The following is a 27,303-nucleotide window of genomic DNA, read 5'->3' as shown; positions in this document are numbered from 1 at the left end:
ACTGGGTATCATATAAGACTGATGGGGGCGCCTGGGTGGCTCAGTCATTAAGTGTCTGCCTTCCGCTTGGGTCATGATCCCACGGCCTCGGATCAAGCCCCGCTTCAGGCTCTCTACTCTGCGGAAAGCCTGCTTCTCCCTCTCCTACTCCCCCTGCTTGTGTTACCTCTCTTGCTGTGTCTCTCTCTGTCAAATAAATAAATAAAATCTTTGGGGAAAAAAAAAAGACTGATGAATCACGGACCGGTACCTCTGAAACTAATAATACATTATATGTTAATTAATTGAATTTAAATTTTAAAAAATAAATTTTTATTGGGGGGAAAAACTACAATGACACACAACCACCTAAATTAATCATACCAAAAAAAGGTTGAGCACTAGATACAAAATACATACTGATGATTCCTTGTATACAAAATGCAAAAACTGACAAAACGATACACAGCAATAAAAAAATATTTACTTCTTTAGAAGTCAGAATTGTGATTTACCTTAGCGACAGTGTGAGTAGTGATAGGCATAAGGGAAATTTCGAGCGTTAGTAATGTTTTGGTTTTTTATTTTGCTAGTTACATTGGTGTGTTCATTTTCTGAAAATTCATTGAGCTGTACCTTATTATATGTTTGCATTTCTATATGCATATAACATCAGTTAAAATTTTTATTTATTTTTTTTAAAGATTTTATTTATTTATTCATAAGAGACAGAGAGAGAGAGGCAGAGGGAGAAGCAGGCTCCCCGCTGAGCAGGGAGCCCAATGCAGGACTCGATCCCAGGACCCTGGGATCATGACCTGAGCCGAAGGCAGATGCTTAACCATCTGAGCCACCCAGTCACCCCAATTAAAATTTTTAAAACGTCATGCAGTAAGTGACTGAGGCAGGATTCAAACTCAGCCAGTCATACTTAAGAAAATGAATCTTAAATCTTAATTCTAGAATCAGGGTTACACCATTCTCTAGAACAGCTGAGGAAAAAGATCTAAGTATATCCCTAGCTTAGTCAGGGTTCTGTGAAAAATAGAACACTAGGATGTATATAGAGAGAAAGTGAAAGAGGTAGAGAGCAGTTTTTTTTTTTTTAAAGAAATTGGCTCGTGCAATTGAAGTTGGGGTTGCCAAGTCCAAACTCCGCAGGAAAGACCAGCATGCTGGAGACTGAGGAAGGAGCTGATGTTTTAGAAGGCAGTCTGGAGGCCGAATTCCCTCTCCCTCAGAGGACCTCTGACTTTTTTTTCTCCTAAGGCCTCTAATTGATTGGATGAGGCCCACCCACATTATGTAGTATAATCTGCTTTACTCAAAGCCTATTTATTTATTTGTTTGTTTATTTATTTAAGTAGGCTCCACGCCCAATGTGGGACTTGAACTCACAATCCCAAGACTGAGACCTGAACTGAGATCAAGGGTCAGATGCTCAACCACTCAACCGACTGAGCCACCCTGGTGCCCCAAGCCTATTGATTTAAATGCTAATCTTATCTTAAAAAATGCCTTCACAGAAACATTTAGACTGCCTTTTGACCAAATATCTGGGTACTGTGGTCTGAGTCAGTTGACACATAAAATTAACTGTAACAATCCCTAACAATTCAAAACAAAAATTCTAGACAACGTCACCATAAGTAAGAGGGTGTGGGAGGGGATTAGCAGGGACAAAAGAGAAAAAATAAGGGAAGTGAAAGCATGTTAATATGTTTGTCTTGTTCAGAAGGGAAATAGTAATAGTAACACATTTAAGAAATTATTAGGGAAGATAACTACCAATATTTGTCTTACTTCCTTAAAAATAGAACACGTATATTTCAAGCCAACAGAACAAAATTCAATTTAAAGGAAGGCAGGAAAAGAAAAAAGGAATAAAATATAAAGTTTAGTAAACATAAAATACAATAAAAATAAATTCATATATTATATGAACCTTAGTTTCAACAAAAGTTAACTCACTACTCAAAAGGCAGACTATTAGATATTATTTTTGAAAGATTTATCAAATGTATTTCTTATAAGTGACTGGTAGAATTTATGTCTACAAACAGCTAAGCAAATTTTGAAAGAAAAAAAAAAAAAGAGCCAAGAAAGAGTACCCATGTTACTAGACATTAAGGCATATTTTAAACCACAATAATAAATCCAGTGCATTGATATTAAGGAGCAATTAACCAATGGATCAGAATTGAGCACTCAGAAATAGACCCAGGTATACATGGCAATTTGTTAGGTAATAATAAATGGACGTGGGTGGATTTTCTTGGAGATTATGTTGGGATAGCTAGTTTACCATATGATGAAAAATAAAGTTGGATCTCTACTTCAGACCATATGCAAGGGTGAATCACAGAAAAATTAAAGGTATAAATATAAAGGTAAAATTATAAAGTTAATAGAAACTCCTATCTGTGTGACCTATGAGGAAGGACATGTTAAAACTCTAAAAGCAGATATCACACAGAGGAAAATATTACATTTGACTAGACCAAAATTACAGATTTCATAGATAAAATACAGAAGACAAACTGGGAAAAGATAGTTGCAATATTTAAAGATGGTAAGAGATCAATACCGACAACACTCAAAAACTCCTTCAAAATCAACAAGAAAAGAAGAGGAAGCCCAATAGAAAAATGAGCAGATGATATGCACTGGAATTTACAGAGGAGGAATCTTGAGTGGCTAACCAGCAAAAAAAGAGAAGGAAAGAAAAAGCCTAAACTTACTGGTAAAAAATGAATTGCAAACTGTCATTGGATTAGCACAAATGAAAAAGTCAGGAAATACCAAGTGTTGGCAGAGATATGGGAAAACACCAAGCAATCCTCTTGCACTGCTGATGGGAGAGAATATCAGAACAGCTAAACTGGAAAGCAGTCCAGCAGGACTTTGGTACTTGATCAGTTCTAAGATACATGTGTTTTGTGTCTATGAATTGAGGGGGTGGTGATTGCCAAGAACTGTATGTGCATCCAAGTGATTCCCACTGGGGCTTAAATTCATCATGATCTAATTTAACTCATCATTTTGCCCTACCCTCTCACTCCACACCTACTCTGTTTCTTGCACTGAAGTTCCTGCCAGGTTAATGGTATCACCACCTACTCAGTCACCTAGGAAGGTAACTTGAGACAACTTGTACTATTCCCATGCCCTCACTGCCACTCCTCAGTGGGTTCCCTCATCTGATGATTCCACTTCTAAAGTGTCTACAGTGGTCTTGAATCCCTTCACTTCTGTCCATCCTCACTGCTACAAATGTGGTGCAAGATCCAGTTACTCCCCTTTTAAATGACTCCAGTAGCCTCAGTCCTGCATCTTCCCCATCCCTCTCCTATTTACACTGCACACCAGCTGCTAGAGTGATCATTCTAAAATATAAATGGGTTCACAGAACTCCTCTTTCCTTAACAAGCTTTCAGCAGCTTCCCAAAGTTCAAGTCCATTAAGTTGGGAATAGCATCTTCAGCATCTGGCTCCTGCCTCTCTCCAGCCTCACTGCCTTCTGCTCTTCCACACTCAACCCATGATCCTGAAACACCAACCTGGTGGCACCGTTCTCTCTGCTCTTGCCCTGGAAGCTCCAGGGTTGACCAATTAAAAGGAAATTTGATTATCAAAATAATTAGAATAGATTATAAAAATAAATCTACATTTTTATTGTATGCACTTTTATATCATTGCAATCTCATAGAAACTTTGCATGAGGAATACAATACCCAGATTTAGCAATTTTTATATTTAGCCCCATTTGTCTTCATTATTCCCTCTGTATTTTCTTCGTGTCACTTTTTCTGAACTATTTTAAAGTATGTTGGAGGGGTGCCTGGGTGGCTCAGTCGGTTAAGCATCTGCCTTCGGCTCAGGTCATGATCCCAGGGTCCTGGGATCAAGTCCCGTGCCGGGCTCCCCGCTCAGCGGGGAGTCTGCTTCTCCCTCTGCCTCTGCCTGCCACTCTGCCTACTTGTGCTCTCTCTATTTCTCTGTCAAATAAATAAATAAAATCTTTAAAAAAAAAAAAAGAAAGTATGTTGGAGACATCATGCCCCTTTAACCCTAAATATCTCAGAGTGTATTTTCTAACAAGGACATTCTCTCACACAATCATGTACAATTATCAAAATCAGGAAATTTGACATTGATGAGATACTATTATGTAATCCACAGTCCATTTTCAAATTTTATCAATTGTCCTAAAAACATCTTTATTTATTTATTTATTTATTTAAAGATTTTATTTATTTGACAGAGAGAGACACAGCCAGAGAGGGAACACAAGCAGGGGGAGTGGGAGAGGGAGAAGCAGGCTTCCCGCGCAGCAGAGAGCCTGATGTGGGGCTCGATCCCAGGACCCTGGGATCACGACCCGAGCCGAAGGCAGACGCTTAACGACTGAGCCACCCAGGCGCCCCCTAAAAACATCTTTAAGAGATAGTTGAGTTTTGCCAGTTTGGGACCCAATCCAGAACCAATCTAGTTGCTATGTCTCTTTGGTCACCTTTACTCAACCTTTTGTTGTCTTTTTTGACTTTGACGTGTTTGAATTGTTCAGGCCAATTATTTTGTAACCCCCCCCCCTCCAACCAACTTGGGTTTATCTCATGTTTCCTTATGAGTAGACTGACATTTTACATTTTTGGCAGAAATACCACTGCAGTGACATGGTACCCTTCTCGGTGCATCCCATCCAGTACTGGTGATGTCAACTTTATCATTTGGTTAAGTGGCAACTGCCAGGTTTCTGCACTTTAAGGTTAGTATTTAGCCATTTTATTTTTGCTTTAAACATAAATATGCACTTATTCACCAATTTTTCATTCAGGCCAAAGCTTTTTCTTTGAGAATTGGTCTGCTGACTGGCTCTTTAAGCCCCTTCCAATGCATTTCCTAGAATGCATTGTTTAAAACTTTCAATTTCAATTTTTTTAGAGACCAAGAACTGAAAGCCACTTTCAAAGCAATCTGAGTGCTGAATTATTCTAGAGTTTGTGTTTTCCCATAAGCAAACTGACTTTATCCACTTTTCCCCCAACGTTTTCAATTTGGTTTCAATGGAAACAATTCTCTTTTCACACTCAAATTCATTGGTAGATACAATTTTTAACTAATTTGTATAATTCCAATAACAGGTGCAACTGGTATAAGCTTGGGAACAAATGTAATTGACTGATATTGATAAGCAAACAACTCAACTAATAGAAATAAAAGCTATGGGTATTCCTATCCATGGGCACTTAGAATGCTGTGAGCAGGGGCACCTGGGTGGCTCAGTCGTTAAGCGTCTGCCTTCGACTCGGGTCATGATCCCAGGGTCCGGGGATCAAGCCCCGCATCGGGCTCCCTGCTCCGTGGGAAGCCTGCTTCTCCCTCTCCCACTCCCCCTGCTTGTGCTCCTGCTCTCGCTATCTCTCTCTCTGTCAAATAAATAAATGAAATATTAAAAAAAAAAAAAAGAATGCTGTGAGCAATTGTCAATATATTTTTCAGACAAAAGGGAGGGTGTGGGTTAATCTAGCAAGGTAGTTAAGTAGAAAGTCAGTCAACAGAACTGTTGCTGGAAATTAAATTTCCCAAAATTGAGGGACACAAGTTTTTACATTGAAAAATTTCACCAAGCACCCAGCAAAATAAATTTAATCTATCATTGAGAAATGTCACTCTGCTGGGATAAAGAGAAAATCCTAAAAGAACCCAGAGGGGAAAAAAAAACAATATTCACATATATAGCAAAGAAAGTCATAATGGCATCAGATTTTTCAACAGGCTTCAAAATTCTGATGGAAAATTATTTTCAATCGAGACCTTTATACAAAGACAAACCATGAACCAAGTATGAGGAAAGCCCAGTGACATACTCAGTTATGCAAAATCTCCCAAGCGATCTTTCTACAGAGGTAGTGAAGAATATACAAGCATCACTATAACACAAGGGAAGACTCAGGAGCCAGGAAACAGGGGGTCCAACCCACAAGTGTGGCCAAGTATCAGCTGTCCAGATTAGAGAAGGAAGATATAGGGAAGCAGGAGAGAGGTCTCTGGTTGGGGAGTTGGGGAAAACAAAGCATGGAATTGATTACCTGATGTCTTTGAACATTTAGAAATATTATTGATAGGCATTTGACAGATTTTAGCAGCAATGGGAATAAAAAGCAATAAATACCTTGGAAACTAAGCAAATGATAAATACTGAAGCACCTCACCAACCAGAGAAAACAGCAGTTGTACAAAAAAAACCCAAAAAAACAGGGCGCCTGGGTGGCTCAGTTGGTTAAGCGACTGCCTTCGGCTCAGGTCATGATCCTGGAGTCCCGGGATCGAGTCCCGCATCGGGCTCCCTGCTCGGCAGGGAGTCTGCTTCTCCCTCTGACCCTCCCCCCTCTCATGTACTCGCTCTCTCTCATTCTCTCTCTCTCAAATAAATAAATAAAAATCTTTAAAAAAAAAAACAAAAAAAACAAAAAAACCCAAAAAAACAAAAAAAAGTATCATAGCATAGTTTTTGGCTGAACAAAGAACAATATTTATACAGAATAATACAAACTCTATTGACTTTAAAAAATGATGTAGAACTAGAACGGAAGCTTTATGAGAACTGAAACTGGGGCTGCCTGGCTGGCTCAGCCAGTGGAACATGCAACTCTTGATCTTGGAGTTTTCTGAGTCCCACGTTGGGTATAGAGATTACTTAAAAACAAAATCTTAAAAAAAAAAGAAAAAAGAAAAAAGAACTGAAGCCTCATCCTATTCACTGCTATATCCTAGTATTTAGAGCAGTGTTTAGCACATTGAAAATGTTTGATTTACTGTTTTTTTGTTGTTGTTTTTTGGGGTTTTTTTTAAGATTTTATTTATTTATTTGACAGAGAGAGAGATAGCGAGAGCAGGAACACAAGCAGGGCAAGTGGGAGAGGGAGAAGCAGGCTTCCTGCCGAGCAGGAAGCCTCATGTGGTACTCGATCCCAGGACCCTGGGATCATGACCTGAGCCGAAGGCAGACGCTTAACAACTGAGCCACCCAGGCGCCCTGTTTTGCTTTTTTTAAATGATAGTATTTGAGCTCAAAATTTTCAATGAAAGCTAACAGAGCTGCTTTTTTTAAGATATCTAATGTGAGAATATCTGGGGCCATAAAGAATGCTAGCGAGAAGTGGTCTGCCATTCTCCCAGGCATCTCATCTACATAAAAACATTCTCACGGACTGTCCTGCACATCAGTCTCCCATCTTGGTGTCCCGGCCCTGGATATTCACAGCTGGCAGTCACGCTGCCCTCAAGATGCACCTATTAGACTAATTCACTGGATCTGAAACTATGTCAGTCACCATTGGCGGGGCAAATATGTTGTTCCAAAGGCACACTTATTCATGAATTTAGCCTGTGTTAACAAACAAAAGAAGTTTCTGATGGATTCTGGCCCCCCGATCTGGGTTCTACAAGTGTTTATTTTCTATGCAATCGTAGATCTCTGATCACTAACAACACACAAGATCATTTTTCCCAATTATCCTTAACGTTGTTGCTTCTGATCACCAACATAATAAGTAAAGATTATGGAAATTTTGGAAGAAGAAAAAGAAGTTAAAATAAAGAAGTAACCCTTCCAAATAACCAGAGATAACACTATTAGCATTTTCTTTTTTCTAAGTGACTTTTTTCTTCTCACCACTGAGATTTTACTATTGTAAATATAATTTCATGTCTAGTTTATTAACCATAGGAAATAAGCATTTCTCCAAATAAACCTTATGAGCAGTATGAAAGATTGTTTTAAACTTATTCCCCTTAGAGGAGAATTTTAGCTGCTAGGAAAACCCCTTTTTATAAAAGTGGTAAGGGATTCTGTGTTTCTCAGAGAAGCACTCACAGAGCATTTCCTCAGAGTGCTGGCCTGTGGGAAGTCCATGTAATATACTGGGGTATGGCTCTATCACCTGGGACTCCATACTCAGACTTTGATTTTTTTTTAAGATTTATTTATTTATTTGGAGAGAGAGGGGTAGAGAGAGAGAGGGAGAGCACAAGCAGGAGGGGTAGAGGGAGAGGGAGAGAGAGAATCCCAAGCAGACTCCTCGCTGAGTGTGGAGCCTGTCATGGGGCTCGATCTCATGACCCTGAGATCATGACCTGAGCCAAAACCAAAAGTTGGACACTTACCCAATCCGCCACCCAGGAACCCCTCAGACTTTGATTCTAATACTAGTGTGCCTCTTACCAGCCAATGACCTTGGAAGTTTCCTCCTCTGAGACTCAACTTTTCTTATCTGTAAAATGGGGATAATAATATCTCCCTCATAAGGTTATTAAAAAGATTAAAAGAAATATGACATGTCAAGTGCTTAGTACTGCATCTAGGAAAGAATAAGGACCCAGTGAATACCACTGCCATCATCCTGCTCCCTTCCACCATCATCCTAATTAAGGGTTAAGGCAAGCAGACACTCCTAAAGATCGGTTACATCTCCTGCTGTTAAAATGGCATCTCAGAGCTTGTTGTCTTTGCTTATTTGAGCCTGAATATTTCTGTTCCAATTAATAGTTAGTTTCCTTTTGGAATGCAGTAGTATTTTGTCTTCCAAAGCCAGCGTTTAATTAATGGTCTCACCCATTCTGTGCCCTACCTTGAGAAACTTTAAAAAATCTAATTGCCAACTTTGGCCCCAAGTCACATGTGAGGAAATAAAGGCATGAGCTAAACATTCTGTTGTTGTAAAATGAGAAGAAGAAAGAGAACTGAGTAAGTTCTGAGTGAGCCATAATCTGGGCTGGATGCTTTCTCCACCAAAACTCTGCAATGCAGTTATTTTCCTCCTTCTCGGCAGATCAGAGAGGGAAAGTAAATTGCCCACAGTCACAGAGCTAGGCAGTGGCAGAGTCAGAAATGGAAGCGAATTCTCTCAGATTTCAAAGACCTGACTTCTTCCGCACTATCATGCTGCCTCCAGAATATGCACTGCCCAAAAAAGGTTCAGATAACACTCTGCTATCAATAATAGTTGGTATTCGGGGTGCCTGGGTGGCTCAGTCGTTAAGCGTCTGCCTTCGGCTCAGGTCATGATCCCAGGGTCCTGGGATCCAGTCCTGCATCGGGCTCCTTGCTCAGCGGGGAGCCTGCTTCTCTCTCTGCCTGCCGCTGCCCCTGCTTGTGCTCTCTCTCTCTCTCTCTGACAAATGAATAAATAAAATCTTTAAAAAAAAAATAATAGTTGGTATTCACTAGGCAGTCACTAGATGCCCAGTGCTCAATCTGTTTCATGCAGAATCCCATTTAAGCCTTTTATCAGCTCTATGAAGTAAAAACGGGTGTCATCCCCAAGAGGAAAAGTAAGACTCAGAGAATTGAAGCCACATGCTCGAGGTCATGCTGCTATGAGGAGTCACTGCTGGGATTCCAACTCAGGTCCATGTGAATCCGGGGACCAGGCTCTGAACCATCACACCCTCCTCCTTCCCTGTCATCCCTGCCTCTCATGCCCACTTAAAATATTTGGTTGAAAAACAGAAAATCAATTCTTTTTTTTTTTCTTTGTAAGATTTTATTTACTTATTAGAGAGAGAGAGAGCACAAGCAGGGGAGCGGCAGAGGAAGAGGGAGAAGCAGGCTCCCCACTGAGCAGGGAGCCGGACACAGGGCTCCATTCCAGGACCCTGGGATCATGACCTGAGCCGAAGGCAGATGCTTAGCCGACTGAGCCGCCCATGCGCCCCAGAAAATCAATTATTATACTCTACATTCTTCAGGTTTCATATTGATTCTCCAACTCAGTCGGTAATTAATAAACATGTAGTGAACATCCCAGGAACCAAAGGGAAACAAAGACAAAGTCCTTTCCAACATGATCCATGTGGTGTCCATAATTGTCCAGCTTTGGGATCCCAGAAAGCAAACCTAGCTGCACACCACATTTTGCCAGGCCTCCTCATTGTCCCTGGGGCAAAAGCCATCCCAGTAGAGACAGTATCAGTGACATGCATTACAATGAATTAAAAGGTCTTCAATCCCGAAATCATTTTCCAGAGAAATTGGGCCAAAGGCCAAAGAACTTCTTCGATCTTCTCTCCCCTGAGTCTAAGGATCTGCTTTCCGCTGAGACAGGTTTCTGAGAAGGAGGAGAGAAAAGCAGAGTGCGCTCCTTGATTGGAGAGAGGAGGCCAATGACTGATGGATAGAGGAGGATGTGAAAGGCAGGTTGCCAGGCTGGGGCCAACTCTGTGATCCCATGAGGGCTCCAGAGTGCCCCAGGGAAATCAGGCTACAACTACACTCCTGTTGAGACCACATTCTTGCTTAGCTTTTTGCCACCTTGTCTTGCTTCTTCATTCCCCTTCTATTTTTGCTCCCTCAAAAAATTATTTAAACAATGAACCCTATCTCAGGTTCTGCTTCTAGGGAAACCAACCCAAAACCATTGATACTGGAAAGTGTCCTAGGAAACCAAATGCCTGTTGCAGCAGGTGCCATTTCTAAGACTTTCACCTTCAGAGAATAGGCAGGGGGAAGTGGGAGGGGAGCACCAGCTGCTACAGTCCCTCTGGCATCTGCAAGGTCTGGGACAAATGCTGACCAAATAGACCATGGAACTGGGTGTGCTAAGATGTGTTGAAGACAGAAGCTGACAGACTGATTGATAAACAATTTCAGAGGGCCTGATTGGCAGCATTTAAAGGGACCCTTACCTCCCACAGCTGGAAGGCTGACAAAGAGCTGAAGAGCAGGCAGCCCATTTCTCTGCTAGGAACATCCTTTTACCCCAAAGACAAGGCCCTGACAGGGAAAGAGGGGATGCAGATTCTTGGGAGGGGCTATCTGAAGAGATAAGCCCAGATACACCTGAACCCTCTGGGTCTACCAAAGTGTCCCTGTTCCCTTGCTGGAAGATAAGCCCTCACCTCCACTCTACCTTGCTGAAAAATGAGTCAGGTGCTTTATAAAACAATGTTTGCCCTTCTAGAGATTTGCCCCACCTCCACTCCTGGCCATCAGACTGATCATCAGGGTAAAACCTTAGCATGGACCAACTCAGAAAGTGCTAGGCTTACTGAGGAAAGAAAGGGATTATATATCAGACCTGGCCAATATGCACAAGCCCCAACTGGGGGAGGGGAAAATGTCTGTGGAGGATTCCAAGGGTGATGGATCAAGGAAGGTGAGATATTAGCTGGATAATGTAGAGTTTGTTGATAAAGAGGGGCCTTCTCTCCAGTGTCACAGGATGACCCCAGGGGATGTTTCCGATATGCTGAAGGGAGGCTCTTGAAAGACTGGAAAAAGCAATGAGCCAAACAACAATGCAGAGATGCCAGAAAACTGCCATTGCAAACTGGAGGGAAGGTTTGACGGGCTCAGAGTAGTAGGCATGCTAGAATGGGCCTACCATATAAGACAGGAAAACCCATCAGCCGACCATGTTCCTTGAGAAGGCCTGGAGGACTCTCCCTTTACCAGGGAGATAAGAAAGTATTGGTGAGGGGCACCTGAGTGGCACAGTCGGTTAAGCGTCTGCCTCTGGCTCAGGTCATGATCTCAGGGTCCTGGGATTTCATGCTCTCAGATCAGCAGCGAGCCTGCTTCTCCCTCTCCCTCTGCCCTTCCGCCAGCTCGCACTTGCTCACTCTCTCAAATAAATAAATAAAATCTTAAAAAAAAAAAAGTATTGGTAAGGTTGGCAACAGTTCCTCACGAAGCTCCGTAGTGGCTGTCTCCTATAGGAAGTGCTGTAACAGAACTGGGCTCCCTAGAAAAAAACTGGATAATAAAATTCCAGAATAGTAAAGACCAACAGAAGCACTCAACCATGAGAAACAAGATGGGTGCAATTACCATAAAGGGCAACAAGGGTGGAATGGTGGCCAGGGGCCCTGACCTGCAAGGATCTAGATAGATGGCTCATCGAACATAGTAATCTTGGGAGCAAATTAGGACATCCAACTAGGGTACTGCTTAATATACACAATGAAAAGAGATCAAGAATTGATGAGCCAAAGAATGAGGTCAGAGATATTCTCAAGCCTAAGACCAAGGCAGTCACATAGGGTCCAATGCTCACCTTGCTTGGAGTTTACTGCTCTGCACCTGCCATCTTGAAATTCTTAAAAAGTTTATCTTTAAATCTGTTTTGTAGGGGAAGTCCTATGAAATTAATAAGGATGACCAGGGACTTGGAGCCTTGGCTCACAGGCAGTGCCACCTCCCAGCACCTTCCCACCTCCTCTACCCCCTAACACCCTTCCTTCTGCCGCACCTCTCCCTCCCTGCCCTGTGCAGTGACGGCAGCAGCCCTCTGCCCCCAGCAAGGGCCTGAGTGCAGACACAAGGAAAGGTAGAGCTGGGCAAGGTGGTAGCTGTCCCTGCCTCTGGCCGGCAATGCCACAGCACATTTGGCAAGCAATGTGGCAAGAACAAGCCTCTCACCTACCCCCAGTGAAGGGACAGAGGCTGAAATAAGCTTAGGGTCTCCTTCCACTGTGGGTCAGAATGGGTGACCTATGGGAAGGGGACATTCCTGGCTCAAATTCCTCAGCCAGGACGCAGCATGTCAGGTGCTGGTGTATCTTTCTGCCTTGCACACCCTCCCTTCCAACTTTCCTGGGTCTGGCTTGTGTTTGTGTCTTCTGACTAGCTAGAGGCACCTTCTGGGGATGAACCACAAAAATACTAATTAATATAATTTTGGTGATATTTGCAATTAAAATTGGCATTGCACAAAGTGAAGATAAATGGTAAAATTCATGCTAATAATTTAAATTTTTATTTTTGCTTTACTTAGAACTATATTAAATAGCAAATAAAAAATACCATGGCAAGTTGAAAGAAAAATGGTAGAAGAAAGAAAAAGGTTTTATATGTTAGTATCCTTAATAACACTTTTTCCCTGTTCTTTTGAAAATGGGGCTCCTCATTTTCATTTTGCTCTGGACCCAAAAAATTGTGTAGCCAGTCCTGCTCACTCTCCATCTCCTGGGAGCACTGTCCCTCATAAATCACTTGAACAGTGTCTCTATCCTCCTCCCACTCAGCTTCTAGAGAACCTGACATAAGATACATGCCAATTTATCCAGGAAAGAAGAAACTAGAATTCAGGCATTGTGTCCCATCAACAAGAGCAGAACTGAGCCCTCCTTGACTGTCACACTTTTTCTTCCTCCCAAATTCACCCTGAGTTCCTTTCTAAAACCAGTTGGCAGGGTTTTCTCTGGGGTTCTCCCAGCACCTTTGTTCATTCACTCCACAGGCAGGGGCTGAGCAATTAGTAATAACAGCTGTCAGACAAGTGCTTACGATGCCTTATGGCCAACCCACATGCCAACCCTAAGCAGTAGGTATAATAGGATCCCCATGTTACATAGAGGACACAACCTTACTGGTATGGAGTCACTTGCCCAAGGTCACTCATCAAACAAGTGACAGACTCAGGATTAGATGGCAGGGCATTTGATTTTCATCACCAAGTTACCTGCCCTCTATCTGCCCTAAGCTAGAGAGGTAAGCAAGACACAGTCCTCACAAGAGCACATCTTGTTAGTGAAATATTGGCTTATTTATACATGTTGCAGGCTAAATAATATATTCAAACAATTTGCATCTAATCAGAAACTCCCAAAATAGAAATGGGGCTCAAAGTCAGTCTAAATATGTCTCCCCTCCACCAGCCATGCTTAACATTCCCAGCGGGGTCAGTCCAGCTTCCTGGAATCAGACAGCTCTAGTGATGGGGCACTCACTCCCCCACTAGAAATTTCCACCTATTTTCTTCAGTAATCACTATTGGAAATAACATACTTACCATCTGTTCTTTCTTAACCACCTGTCTTTGGTCTAGTTCTACTCCCAAGAGCACAAACTAGGTAAGACAAACAACAGCCCCAACCAGCAGCAGCCCCTCAGACAGAGGTGAACACTGCTGGTCTCCCTATGATTTCTATAGGACATGGTTTCCCATCCCCCCTCACATCTTGGCTGCCTCATCTGCTCATTCCAGTTCCACAAAGTCAGATGTATTACTCCCTTGGACTCTCTTGACTCCAAGTGTCAAAAACCAAAATCAACTTGATTTAAGAAAAGAAAAAATGAAGGAACTGGGTTTATTCGTTCAAGTAACTGAAAATGGAAGCCTGATAAGATGGAGGAACTGGAATGATATTGTGAGGTCTCTTGCCTCATTGCCTCCACTCTGGGCTAAACTCTCTCTAGAGGGTTGAGGCAGAAGAAGCAGGATTACATGCCCAGAGTTTAGCATACCTGAGGGGAAAGAAGGCCAATAAAAGCACAGAAATTGAGCCTCATTGGCCCAGCTTTGGATTATACTGCCATCCTGGAACCAATCACTGTGGAAAGAGGAATGGAACACACTAATTGCTAGGCCTGGCTACAGACTTACCTGGACCTGGAACAGCGACTAAGAGTGGGAGAAGATTAGTTTCCCAAAGAAAAAACAGTCAAGTTATTTTTATAAGAAGTGAGAATGAATATTCAGCAGGCACAACCCACAGCCTTCTAAACACCCACAGCCAAAAGCATGATACCACGTGGTCTGACAAGCCAGTGATGGCAAGATTCTAATTCTTTCTGTCCTGCCCAAGGGAAAGAGAGAGTTTCTGGGGCTCCATTGGGAACTGGGTATAACTTGGACCCATGCTCAATTTTTTTTCTTTTTCCTCCTCTCACTTCTTCCTTATCCAACCCACTAACACTGACCCAGACTTCTTCCTGTTGAATCTAGAGGCAGAGAGAAAGACACATGCCAAGGGACCTGGATTCCTTTGACCTCCCAGAACCTCGGAAGACTGCCAGTCCCAAAGATACTCCTTCTAGGGGAAAGGGAATCTAGGACTGATGAAATTATCTTGAGGCATTCAGGGAAACTGATGGAGAAATAGCTGCTTCCAAGTGATCAGGTTACACAACTCAAGTCTTCCAGGTTAGCCTCACTTTATGTAACACACATGATTCTGAACAGGTTAATTGTTTAAAAATCAAATTATAGTTTATTTTTTAAAAGATTTTATTTATTTATAATAGAGAGAAAGAGAGAAAGCATGAGCAGGGGGAGGGGCAGAGCGAGAAGCAGACTTCCCACTGAGCAGGGAGCCCAACGTGGGGCTCCATCCTAGCACCCCGGGATCATGACCTGAGCCAAAACAGACACTTAACTGACTGAGCTACCCAGGCGCCCCTCAAATTATAGTTTAAATGCACTGTGAAAATAATATAGTAAAAGCTAACTACCATTCATTAAGTATCCTCTATTTGCAGGGATATTTTAACACTTTATGAAGTGGGTATTATAATCCCCATTTCACAGCTAAGAAAACTCAGTCTCAGAACCTGCTCAAGGTTCCAAGGGCAGTAAATGACAGAGCAAAGATATGAATCCAAGTCTGCTCCCAAATCCCCCTGCCTGCCTCCAAAGGCCCCACTGGGTTTTCTATCACACACTCTAAAGGAAAGGAATCCCATGGGCAGTGATTTTTTTTTTATAACATTCTTAATAATGCCTCAGAATATCAATCTTGTGCATGTAGGTTTTTATACCCAAACTTGTTTTGGATATATAACCGCTGGTTAATGGGAATAATCAGTATTGAATACTTTTTGATATTAAGGTTACAGCCATACGTGATTTTGTTCATCCCCTCAATGTACTCTACTGTGTCTTCCATATGCAGTTTAGGATAGTGGTCAAGAGCATCAACTATGGCCCCAGACTGTAGGACCCAGCTCCAACTAGTTGAATGACTTTGAAAAAGTGGCTTATCCATGTGGGGCCTAATGGTCCCTTTCATAAAATTAATGAAACAATAGGACCTACATCATAGGATTTTTATAAAGATCAAGTGAGATAATCTAAGTTAAATTCTCAGCACCATACCTGGTACCTAGTAAGTATTCAATAAATGCTCCTACAACACCGTAAGCAATATGAGGGCAGGGAGTATGCATACTTTTCTTCATCACTGCAACCCTAGAACCGAGTCCAGTGCCTTGCACACTGTAGGCACAAAATAAAAATTTGTGGAATGAATAATTTATTTAAGCAAGCTCATTTAATCATTAACTCATCTAAGACGTAGGGACAGAAAATAAACACCACTCGTGTAATGTAAAATAATTTTAGGTGGTATTAAGTGCAGGAAGAAAAACAAAGCAGAGAAGGACAGTGAGTGACAGAAAAAAAGGGGAGGGAAGATGTGTTGTAGATAGCCAAGAACTAAACCAATTTAGACCTAATGGGGAGTGTTATGGACTGAATGTTTGTGTCTTCCCTCCCTTCAAATTCATATAGTAAAGCCCTAACCCTCAGTGTGGCTGTATTTGGAGAGGGGGCCACTAAGGAAGAAATTAAGGTTGCATGAAGTCATAAGGGTGGGTCTCTGATCCAACAGTGTCCTTAGAAGAAGAGACATCAGAGAGCTTACTCTTCTCACCTGTCTGTGCACATGCACATAGGAAAGGCTGTGTGAGCACACAGAGAGATGGAGGCCACCAGTCAGCCAAGAGAGGAGGCTTCTGAATGAAACTACCTTGTTAGCACCTTGACTTTGGACTTCCTCGCCTCCAGAACTGTGAGAAATAAGTTTCTGTTGTTTAAGCCACCCAGCCTGTTATGGCATTTTGTTATGGCAGCCCACACCAGCTAAGACAGGGCAAGTTCTAAGAAAAGGAAACATCAAGTACAAAGGCCTTAAGGGAACTTGGTGTTCAGGAACAGCAGAAGGCGAGTAAATGAACAAGAGAGAAAGTGGTAAGACGGAGAGTCAGAGAGCCACGCCAGTCTTACCCCATAGGCCCTAATAGTACCGTGCCAGAAGAAAGCCCCAGCCCAAACAAAACTGTTATCATAGCACTATAATATTTAAAATGAACTGACTTTTTCCCCAAACTTATGTAGAGTGTAAATAAAGGCCTTTTAGAAAACTAAGATACTTGTATAGTTCTTTTAAACAGAATCTATGGATAATTCATATTCTTGCCATGCAAATTTAGTTTCTATACAAATCAGACTGCTAGGCCCATGCCCCCCCTACTGTGAAATTCTGTGCTTACCACTCGAAACAGAACCCTTTTCCTCTCCCTCAGGTAATGACAAGTGTGTTCCAGCTATAAGCCACCAAAGCTATGACCCTCAACCCCCAGATGAGGCCTGTGTAAACAGTGCTAGGGAAAGCCTCCAATTTCTCTGCACTATCAGATCTGGCCAACTCTGTTATTTCTCATGCCAGGGTGGATCAACAGACCTGATTAATGCTGAAATCACTGGAGGTAATTAAACAGGCAAAACTGGGCTTGGCCTCAGAGAAGGAAGGAGGGATGGGGCTATGTAGATTTTCCTTTCTTCAGCATTAATACTACAAAATTGGCATTAGTATCTACTTTCCTCCTGATGCCATTTAGTTTTGGAAGCAAAAACAAACAAAGAAACAAAAAAACAAAACAAAACCATGAAAGGGAGTCAGGCGGATTGGGAAGTCAAACTTAGAGGTAGATGTTAGAGTCTGTAGCTTTAGGCATAAATGTCTGCCTTTTATCTGATGTAATGGTTTGCAACAGGCAGCCATTTTGCCCACCCAATCTCTACCCCTTGGCCCATCTAGCAGTATGTGGAAACATTTTTGGTTATCACAACTTGGGGTCAGAGGGAGTGCTATCACCATCTTGTGGGTAGAGGCCAGGGATGCTGCTCAACATCTTGCAGAGCAGAGGGTAGCCTTCCACAACAAAGTATTATCCAGCCCCCAGTTTAAGAAAACAACACAAGGAAAAATAAACCCAAATATTTAAGGGTCTTTCATGTGCCATATGGTCTCCACATCTCCATGCAAATACACAGATGTCATTTAATCTTCACACTGGGTCCACAAAGTGCTGCCCATTTCCCAGGTGAAAAGTGGGGACTTCACCCAGCTAGTACCTGACACAGGAGGAATTTGAACTTGGCTCTGGGTGATTCTCACTAGACTGTGAGCTCCATGAGGACAGGAACCTTGCCAACCTTGTTTACCTCCACATACCCAGTTCCTAGCAGAATTTGGTACCTAAGGGAAGTACAATGGAGATTTCCTTGCATTCATAATGGGTAATAACACGAATATCTCAATCAATGGCCCTGAAGTACATACTCATTTCTTCCCACCACTCCTTGAGAATAATAAAGATCCTCACAACATCCCTCCAGGGGTCCAGTCAGGTCAATATGTTGCATGTCAGAAACAGAAATCTCCTTAGGCCAACGCAGCAAAAATGGAAGTTTATGGTAAGAATGCAGAGGTATAATGGAAACAAAGCACAGCCAGGACTTATGGGCTTGGAAAGCCACCAGGAATCAGAGTGCCCAGTGCTCTCTGTCATCTTTACATCTTGGTTTTCTTTTCCAACAGATGACTTGCTTTGTTTAACCATCTTGCATATGACCCAATATACCAGCCTCAGCAACATTTTGACTCTGAAAGTCCCCATGGCCTCTCAGCTTGGCTCTCCTTAGTTAACTAGCTTAGTCTATCCATATCCCAGTTATTATACATTCTCCGAGGAGGGATGAGATCGGTATAGCCTAGGCTAACCTTCAAGATGACTCTGGCCCCAGCCAGACAATTGCAACTTCATGAGACACGCAGACACCGGACTCAATCTCACAACCCTGAGATCATGACCTGAGCTGAAATCAAGAGTCAGATGCTTAACCAACTGAGCCACCCAGGCGTCCCAATAATCTGTCTTTTTGTTCACAGCTACTCAGATCAAGAAGTATCATTCTTGAAGAGCTATAACTAAAGATCCATACTCAAGGCACCTCATCTACACCTAGAAGTAATACAGAAGACAAGGTCCTGGACTTCATGTCTGTCCCTGATGGCACAAGATGTTTGGGAGGGTCTTTGGATAGGACAACTGCATTTTGAGTGAAGGAAGAACATAATTTGTGGTCAGATGCAGACTATGGCAGTTTTAAAATCTGACCTCCCAATTTTTTGATATTCCTACCATGTAAGAGTGGGATCTGTCTCCTTCCCTTCAACCTTGGTTCTGCAACTGCTTGATCAATAGAAAACAGCAGAAGTGGTACTATGTCAGTTTCTGGCCCAGGCCTTAAGAAATGAGCAGCTTCTATTTCCTCTTTCTTGGGATTCTCACTTTTGGATCCCACCCATCATGCTGTGAGGAAAGCCCAGGCCACAGGGAGAGGCCAAGGGATTGTGTTCCAGTAGACAGCCCCACTAAGGTCCCAGTCTATAGTCAGCATGGGAATAAGAAAACTTTAAGAAGATTCTAGCCCCAGCCAATATCCAACTATAACCACATAGGAGACAATGAGTGAGATAGGACTAGATGAACCCAGGCAGGCCCCAGAACCATGAGAGAGAATTAAATTATTGCTTTCTTTTTCCAAGTGTTGTCTGTTTATTTATTTATTTATTTTTTAAAGATTTTATTTATTTATTTGACAGAGAGACACAGCGAGAGAGGGAACACAAGCAGGGGGAGTAGGAGAGGGAGAAGCAGGCTTCCCGCGGAGCAGGGAGCCCGATGCGGGGCTCGATCCCAGGACCCTAGGATCATGACCTGAGACGAAGGCAGACGCCTAACGACTGAGCCACCCAGGCGCCCCTTGTCTGTTTATTGATAGAAAACAGGCAAGTCTAGAAGGGCCTGGGGCCAAAGCATCTTCTCAAAGGCAAAAGGTAGAGTCAGCTGGGCTCCATCTTGCCAGGATGAGTGGGATCCTCGTCCTCACCCCCTTCTGGAGCAGTGGCGGATTTGGGGTTCCCTGCAGCCTCTAAAACCAGCTCTACAGCCCCGTCACCAGCCACTCAGCACACCTTCTCCCCTCTGACCTCCAGGATTTCTTTAATATTCCTCTTCCTATCCAGGTCCAACAACCAGCCCAGGTTGTCTATGATGATGTAGTGCTTCTGGCAGCTGGGGCATGTCACAGTGACCACGTCCTGGTGATAGGCCAGCTTGGAGATGTGCTTGGAGAACCGTGTCCAACAGACTTTGCAAGCGTAGACAAGTTGGTAGTGCGTGGCCCCGGGCCCCGGCTCCAAGCTCAAGTGCTGCCAGCCCCTGACCCCAGCCCCAGCCTGCCTTCTCCCCATGGCCTCCAAGCCAGCCCCACATCCCCACAGCCACCTCACACCTCGCCCCTGGGGTCATGTGCTACTCAGCAGCCATGGCCCGCAGCATCCCCTAAATCATTGCCATTTTTTTTAAAGTCACTAAGCATTGGAGTGATTTTTTACACAGCAATAGATAACCAGAACAGATAGTTCCCATAATTACCCTATATAATCTTAAATTGCCTGAGTTATGATAATAAGCATATATAACCTTAATAATTATAAAGAGTCACTAACATATAAAATAAATTAGGGGCGCCTGGGTGGCTCAGTCGGTTAAGCAGCTGCCTTCGGCTCAGGTCATGATCCCAGGATCCTGGGATGGAGCCCCACATCAGGCTCCCTGCTCAGCGGAGAGCCTGCTTCTCCCTTTCCCTCTGCCTGCCGCTCTGCCTACTTGTGCTCTCTATCTCTCTGTCAAATAAATAAATTAAAAAAAAAAACTTAAAAAAAATAAATAAATAAAAATAAAATAAATTAAAAATTACTATTAAAATGACACAAGGTTTTGGAATCAAAGAGAACTAGGTATAAATCCTGGTCAGCATCCTATTAGTTATATGACATTAGATAAGTTACTTAGTCTCTCTGATTCTCAATTTCTTTCTCTTTAAAATGGTGTTAAGAGGTGCCTGGCTGGCTCAGTTGGTAGAGCATGTGACTCTTGATCTCAAGGTTGTAAGTTCGAGCCCCATGTTGGGTGTAGAGATTACTTAAAAAAAAATCTTAAAAAAAAAAACCCTCACACATGTAAAATTAAATAAATAAATAAAATAAAATGGAGTTAGTTAAGAATGCCTATTGTATAAGATTGTTGTGAGGTTTAAAATGAGAAAAAAAAAATGTAAATCCTTAGCCCAGTGCCTGGTACACAGTAGCTGCTCAATAAACATTACTCATCATTGTTACTTGATATTGATTGAGCCAATGCTGGCTAGCAAAGCCTCTGGTAATGAATAGGTCTTCTCTCATGTAGAAGCACTGACAATTCTATTAAGCAGGCCAAGTGCCAGTTTGCCTTGTGCAACAGACTCTGTGGCTGGATGACTCTAGAAGCAGACATTCCAAACAGAGCTTAGGCATTTATTTGGTTCCAGATGTTAATTGCCCCAGTTCAGTTGCTGCTGGAAACTGACTCACCTGTGGCCTTGAGCATCAGTGGGCGTCAATGTAAACAGGTAAGAAGTGAACAAGGTAGGGGCACCTGGGTGGCTCAGTCATTAAGCATCTGGCTCAGGTCATGATCCCAGGGTCCTGGGATTGAGCCCCGCATCAGACTCCCTGCTCCGCGGGAAGCCTGCTTCTCTCTCTCTCCCACTCCCCCTGCTTGTGTTCCTGCTCTCGCTATCTCTCTCTCTGTCAAATAAATAAATAAAATCTTAAAAAAAAAAAGAAGAAGAAGTGAACAAGGTAAAGGAGACAGACATCTACATCACGGTAAGATCAGAGCTCTGTGCAATGACTCAGCTTCTGCAGAGGAGATGGAGAAGCTAGGTTGACTTTCTGTTAGCTAGTCAATTCAACTAGTTGGATATGAATTAAACATTGATTTTCACAAAGACCTAATGTTTGTGTTGTGAAACATCCAAAGCAAGAGTTGGTGAGGCTCACAACATAAGGAAGCTTGTGGTCTAGTTAATGATATTAACTCAATCACTCTTATACTTATTCACTCATTCCATGGCCAGAATGTCTTCCCCTAGCTGGTCTCTTTGCCTGAGCCCCATCTAAGCTGTTACCTTTACCACAGCCAAAGTAAACTTTCTAAAACCTGGTTCTAATCCTGACACTCCCCTGCTTTGATGGGTCTCTATTGTTCTCTGGAGTAAATCCAAACTCTTTAGCATGGTTTCCAAGAAATTTTATGACCTGGTTTAAAACCCTCCAAGGGTTTTGCTTTGCTTTAAGATTGGAATCCAGGGGCACCTGGGTGGCTCAGTTGTTAAGCGTCTGCCTTCAGCTCAGGTCATGATCCCAGTGTCCTAGGATCGAGTCCCGCATCGGGCTCCCTGCTCAGTGGGAAGCCTGCTTCTCCCTCTCCCACTCCCCCTGCTTGTGTTCCCTCTCTCGCTGTGTCCCTCTCTGTCAAATAAATAAAATCTTAAAAAAAAAAAAAAAAGATTGGAATCCAAACCCTTTCTCTGTGTTCTGCTAGGCCTGCATGAACTGGATCCTCTCTGACCTCATCTCCCCACCCTCTACCTCCCTCCTTCACTCCACTTCAGACACACTGGTCACCTTGTTTCCCCAAAATGCCTCAGAGCCTTGGTACATGCTCTTCCCTCTGCCTGGAACCTCATCCTCAAGTTTTTTGCATAACTGGTTGCTTCTTAAACTTCTCAAGTCAACCATTCCCTAATCAATCAATCTGTTACTTACACATCAAAGTTAGTTGACTTTTTTTTATTCTTTTTTTTTTAAGATTTTATTTATTTATTTGAGAAAGAGAGAGCAAGAGAGCGCAAGCAAGGGCACCTGGGTGACTCGGTCGTTAAGCATCTGCCTTCGCTCAGGTCATGATCCCGGGGTCCTGGGATCGAGCCCTGCATCGGGCTCCCCGCTCGGCGGGAAGCCTGCTTCTCCCTCCTCCACTCCCCCTGCTTGTGTTCCCTCTCTGGCTGTCTCTCTCTCTCTCTGTGTCAAATAAATAAATAAAATCTTTAAAAAAAAAAAAAAGAGAGCACAAGCAGGGAGTAGGGGGAGAGGGAGAGGAAGAAGCAGACTCCCTGCTAAGCAGGGAGCCCCGCGCGGGGCTCATCCCAGGACCCTAAGATCATGACCTGAGCTGAAGATAGACGCTTAAAGGACTGAGCCACCCAGGTGCCCCATTAGTTGACTTTCTTAATAGCATGTATTGTAAACTGTAATTATCTCACTTCTTTGTCAGTAGGCCCCTTGAAAGCAAGAATCCTATCAGCCAAGGTCACTGCAATATCCTCAACTCGTAGAACAGTACCTAAAATATAGTATGTGCTCAAAACATTGGTGGGTAAGAATGAATTGCCATTTTCCAGATTTGGAATCCAAAGCTTAAGTAGTACAGTCAAGTCTGACTGATTTCAAAGTCCATCCTCTAGACCTATATTGCTAAAGTAGCTGGTCAGTAAACTATTTGTTACTGGTCCAAGCCTAAGGCAGTGACAGATAGGGCCAAAATGTAAAATAAAGAAGGGCTACCTTCATGGAGTATATCTCACTATGGAAAAGACTATCAGCTGAACTAAAAACAGTGTGCTCAGTGAGGCAGTTGATACACATTCTGCTGCAAGCTCCATATCCCACTGGGAACTAATGACAGTCCGGGGTCAGCACCCACCTGTGTGCCACACTTTGCCTAGCATTCCTCTAGTCTGGCCACCACACTATACTCTTTACTCTTCCTTATCCCTCATTTGATGACTTCATGTGAAGCACTTGGTTTATTCCTGGCTCCTTCCTTCCTCTCATCTGTGGGTTTGTGCATAGGAAGTGTCTGATAATTTATATTGTAGATAAAGAGAATATTGAAAAGGTGGGTAGGGTTTTTTTAATCCTGCTTTTCAAAGTAAGTAAAAAAAATATTTTTTTTTTGATTATTCCCCAGTTTTGGAATTTTTAAAAGGCTCTAAGCTCCAGAAAACTAGCTATTCTTGCTGGGTAATTGGCTAAGCTCTGTCAAAGCCCTGATTTACAAAGTAGAACTGTGCAAACTATTCTTATCCTACACACAGGCCTCACAGCCTAAGGCAGTGATAGCCTGAAAAATCCTATGCTGCCGGGGTCTGTCCTTATGTGCTCTTAGTCTCTTGTCTCATTGGTGCAGAGGTCCCTAACCATTCTCCATTACCATGGACTTTCTACCAGTGCTTTTACTTCTAATCCCACCAAACAGCCCCCCTATACACACACACACACACACACACACACAAACACCCCATGTCAACATAACATGCCAGTAGGAAAGGCTTCTTCACTCATTCAATAGTCAGTGAGAGCTTTCTATGGGCCAGGAACTGTGTTAAGAGTTGAGGAATAGGGGCACCTGGGTGGTATAGTTGGTTAAGCGTCCGACTCTTGGTTTCGACTCAGGTCATGATTTCAGGGTCCTGGGATCGAGCCCCACATCGGGCTCCACACTCAGCGGGGAGTCTGCTTCTCCCTCTCCCCCTGCTCATGCTATCTCTCTTTCTCTCTCTCAAATAAATAAAGTCTTTATTAAAAAAAAAAAAAAAAAAGAAGAGTTGAGGGTTAAAGAACAGAGTCCTTGCCCTCTGGGAGCTTTCTGAGCTGAGTGAGGAAGTCAGACTAAATGTGACACAATAGTCTCATGATGAAAGCTATGAACAAAGTATTCAAGTTTTACAAGAAAGTCAAACCGACACCCTAATCTAGTCAGCTTGTGTGCACTAGCGAGGGAAAAAGGGACCTTTACACTGAGGCTCAAATATCAGCAAGAATGCTTTGTCTTTCTAATAGTCACCAACAAGGCCACCCTTTTGCTCCCATATGTCAGCTACTTTGTTAAGCACTTTAGATGCAGGAAGTCATTTCATTTTTACAAAGGATGGATGGCGTGGGAGCCTTTTTTATCCTCCTTCTACAGATGAGGAGGCCAAGACATAGATAAATTAGCACTCCAAAGTTGCACAACCAATGAAAGATCAAAACCTAATCCTGCCTAATTTGATGCCTAGCTTTTACCATTGAACTCTACTCTAACCTGGTCAAGGCCTTGATAAATATACTCCTGTAGGTATCTCAGGCCCAGCAAGAGGCCCAGCTGTAATAAGAGGTGCCCCTGATTACACACAATGTTAGGAAGCCCATGATGGCTCCCAGGCCATACTCTCTTCAATATTAACCCTATAAAGTACAATGATTCACTGCTACTAAGCTGCCTTTGTTGTCAATAATTACTGGTTGTTGGAAGTTTCTAGAAGGCTCCTAGAGTTTCCAGGTTGTATTTGAAGGACTTGGACCCAAACCATCCAATTTACTTATTTGTGAGCCACCATTCTGTGTCAGACCCCATGCTAAGCTTGGGGAGACCAAGCAGAGTATGTCACAATCCTAGCATTCAAAGAATTCATCTGATATTGAAGGAGACAGGCAAGTGAAGGGATCACTATATTACTATGCAAAGAGAGGCAAAGAGAAGCTTGTGCAGAAACTAGAAGTAGCATGGAGGAAAGGAAGTCTTTCCAGAGGAGGGGATTTCTGGGTTGGGCTTAAAGTATGAATAGGTGTTCAATGGGAAGTCAAGAAGAGAGCCTTACAAATACAAAAGGGATAAAGGCATCAGGCAATAGCATGTACTCCATTTGTTATAAGCAGTTTTTGTCTTATCACAGCATACAATGAGGGTGCATGGATGCAAGGGATGCAGCTAAAGAAGTTTAGACCAGCCAGTCATAATGGGTCTTATATCCTAGGCTAAGGGGCTGGGATTTTATCCTGAAGACAACATGAGGGGAGAGACATGGTTCTGAGCCCTGGAAATGATACAGTCCAGTTTGCTTTTGAAAAAACTCACTCTGGTATCAGTAAGGAGGGTAGATGGAAAAAAGCCAGTCAAGAGGCAGGAAGGGCCTTTAAGAGTGTACATGGGAGATGTGGAGGCTGGTGCTTGGATGAAAGCAGTGAGGTTGGACAGGAAGGAAGAGACACAAGGACAGCAGCGAGAGGACTTAGTGACTGGTCAGATGTGGGCTAGGAGGGGGTGAGAGGAGTCCAGGATGACTCCCAGCTTTCTGTGTTGGGCAAGCGTGTGGATGCTGTCTACTTGTTTACTCTCTATGTCCCCCCTTGAAATGTAAACTCCAGGAGAGTGGGACTTTGTCCTGTTCTTCACCACACCCCAAACACCTATAATAGTGCCTGGCACATTGTAGGAGCTCAGTAAGCTGTTGTTAAATGAAGTTCTCATCCCAGCACTTCTCTCCATCTCTGCTGCCACCACACAGATTCAAGTTCCCACACAGTTCCCAGAGTGCTCCTGGAGCCTCCCCTGCTTGCATGGGGGCCAGGAGGGTGAGGGAGAAGCTGGGGGTGACTAGTCTTTCCATTTCCAAGTCATGGCACCTCTCTGGTCCACCCAATCTCCACAGAGCAGCCAGAGTGGCTTTCTAAAATCATAGATCATGTCAATGCCCTGCTTAAAGTCTTCCAGGGGTCCTCAAGGCCCAGCGTGCCCACTTCTCCAACTTCACCTCCTTTACTTTGACACACTTTATTCTCAACTGCCCATGCTTTGCTCTGTTCCTAAAGCCAAATATACCTCCAGTGTCAGTCACACCTCTGTCTTCCCCAGCAATTTGCAAGGATTCCAGCTCATATACTACCTCCTCAGAGAGGCCTTCTCTGACTATCCAAACTAAAATAGAGCCTTCCTTCTCTGCCCTAGCACATCAACCTGATTAATTCTTTTACATCACTTATCTCAGCCTATTCTTGTTTGCTGATATGTTGACTTGATTATTATTTCTCTCTTTTTCACCCCTCTCTCCTCCTACCATGTATTCTAGTGCCCAGAACATAGTTATAGCTCAATTAACATTTCTGGACACAATTGTGCTTCCACTATTATGATGGTGATGCTGGTGATGCTCATATAAATGATGCTCTCCCACAGTGAGATGCTGGTTTGCGTTTGTGGATCCAAGGACTGACTGTAACATATTCTCGACCATCTAATTAGAGACAGAATCCATTGTCACAAGCTTGGTCTGCGCTTTGAAGCTAGGGTGTGTGTGTGTCTTTACTTCATGCCAGGAGACCTCATAATCGTCATTAGGTACAATCTACCACCTGCCTCCATGGATACCCACTCGGTAAAAGCAAAATGAGGATGTGGCAGTTCTCCTCTATTCCTTTGCAAGACAGGTTGAATTTATTGTGTCTTGTAAACTATAAATATTGAGACAGGAAGACAGTCTCTTGGCCCCTTCAGATATTCTCCCCAGCTCCCACGCTGGTTCTGCTGGGAGGGGTTTTTAGGACATGCTAGAGAAGAGAGAAAATGCAGTTACCCAGACAGTACTGGAGGGAGGGATTGGGCAGACAGCCAACAGGGGCTGCAGAAGAAACTTTCTGGTCAAAAACTGAAGCAGGATAACCTATCAGTTTCAATAACACTGGGAAAAACCTAAAGGAAAGCACAGTTGAATACATCTCATAATGTTCCTGAAAAAGAGACATTTTAGTGAACCTCAAAAATCA

General features: G+C 43.0%; 1 long non-coding RNA gene across 1 annotated transcript in view; it reads right to left on the bottom strand.

Annotated features, from left to right (window-relative positions):
* The window catches only part of LOC116631912, a 40,736-nt gene that overhangs the window by 11,243 nt on the left and 2,190 nt on the right, over nt 1–27,303 (bottom strand). The gene's annotated exons all lie outside the window — the stretch shown is intronic.

Source organism: Phoca vitulina, unplaced genomic scaffold, assembly GCF_004348235.1.
Source record: "Phoca vitulina isolate PV1807 unplaced genomic scaffold, GSC_HSeal_1.0 scaffold6, whole genome shotgun sequence".
Classification (NCBI taxonomy): Eukaryota; Metazoa; Chordata; class Mammalia; order Carnivora; family Phocidae; genus Phoca; species Phoca vitulina.
This window is presented reverse-complemented; position numbering and strand designations above follow the sequence as displayed.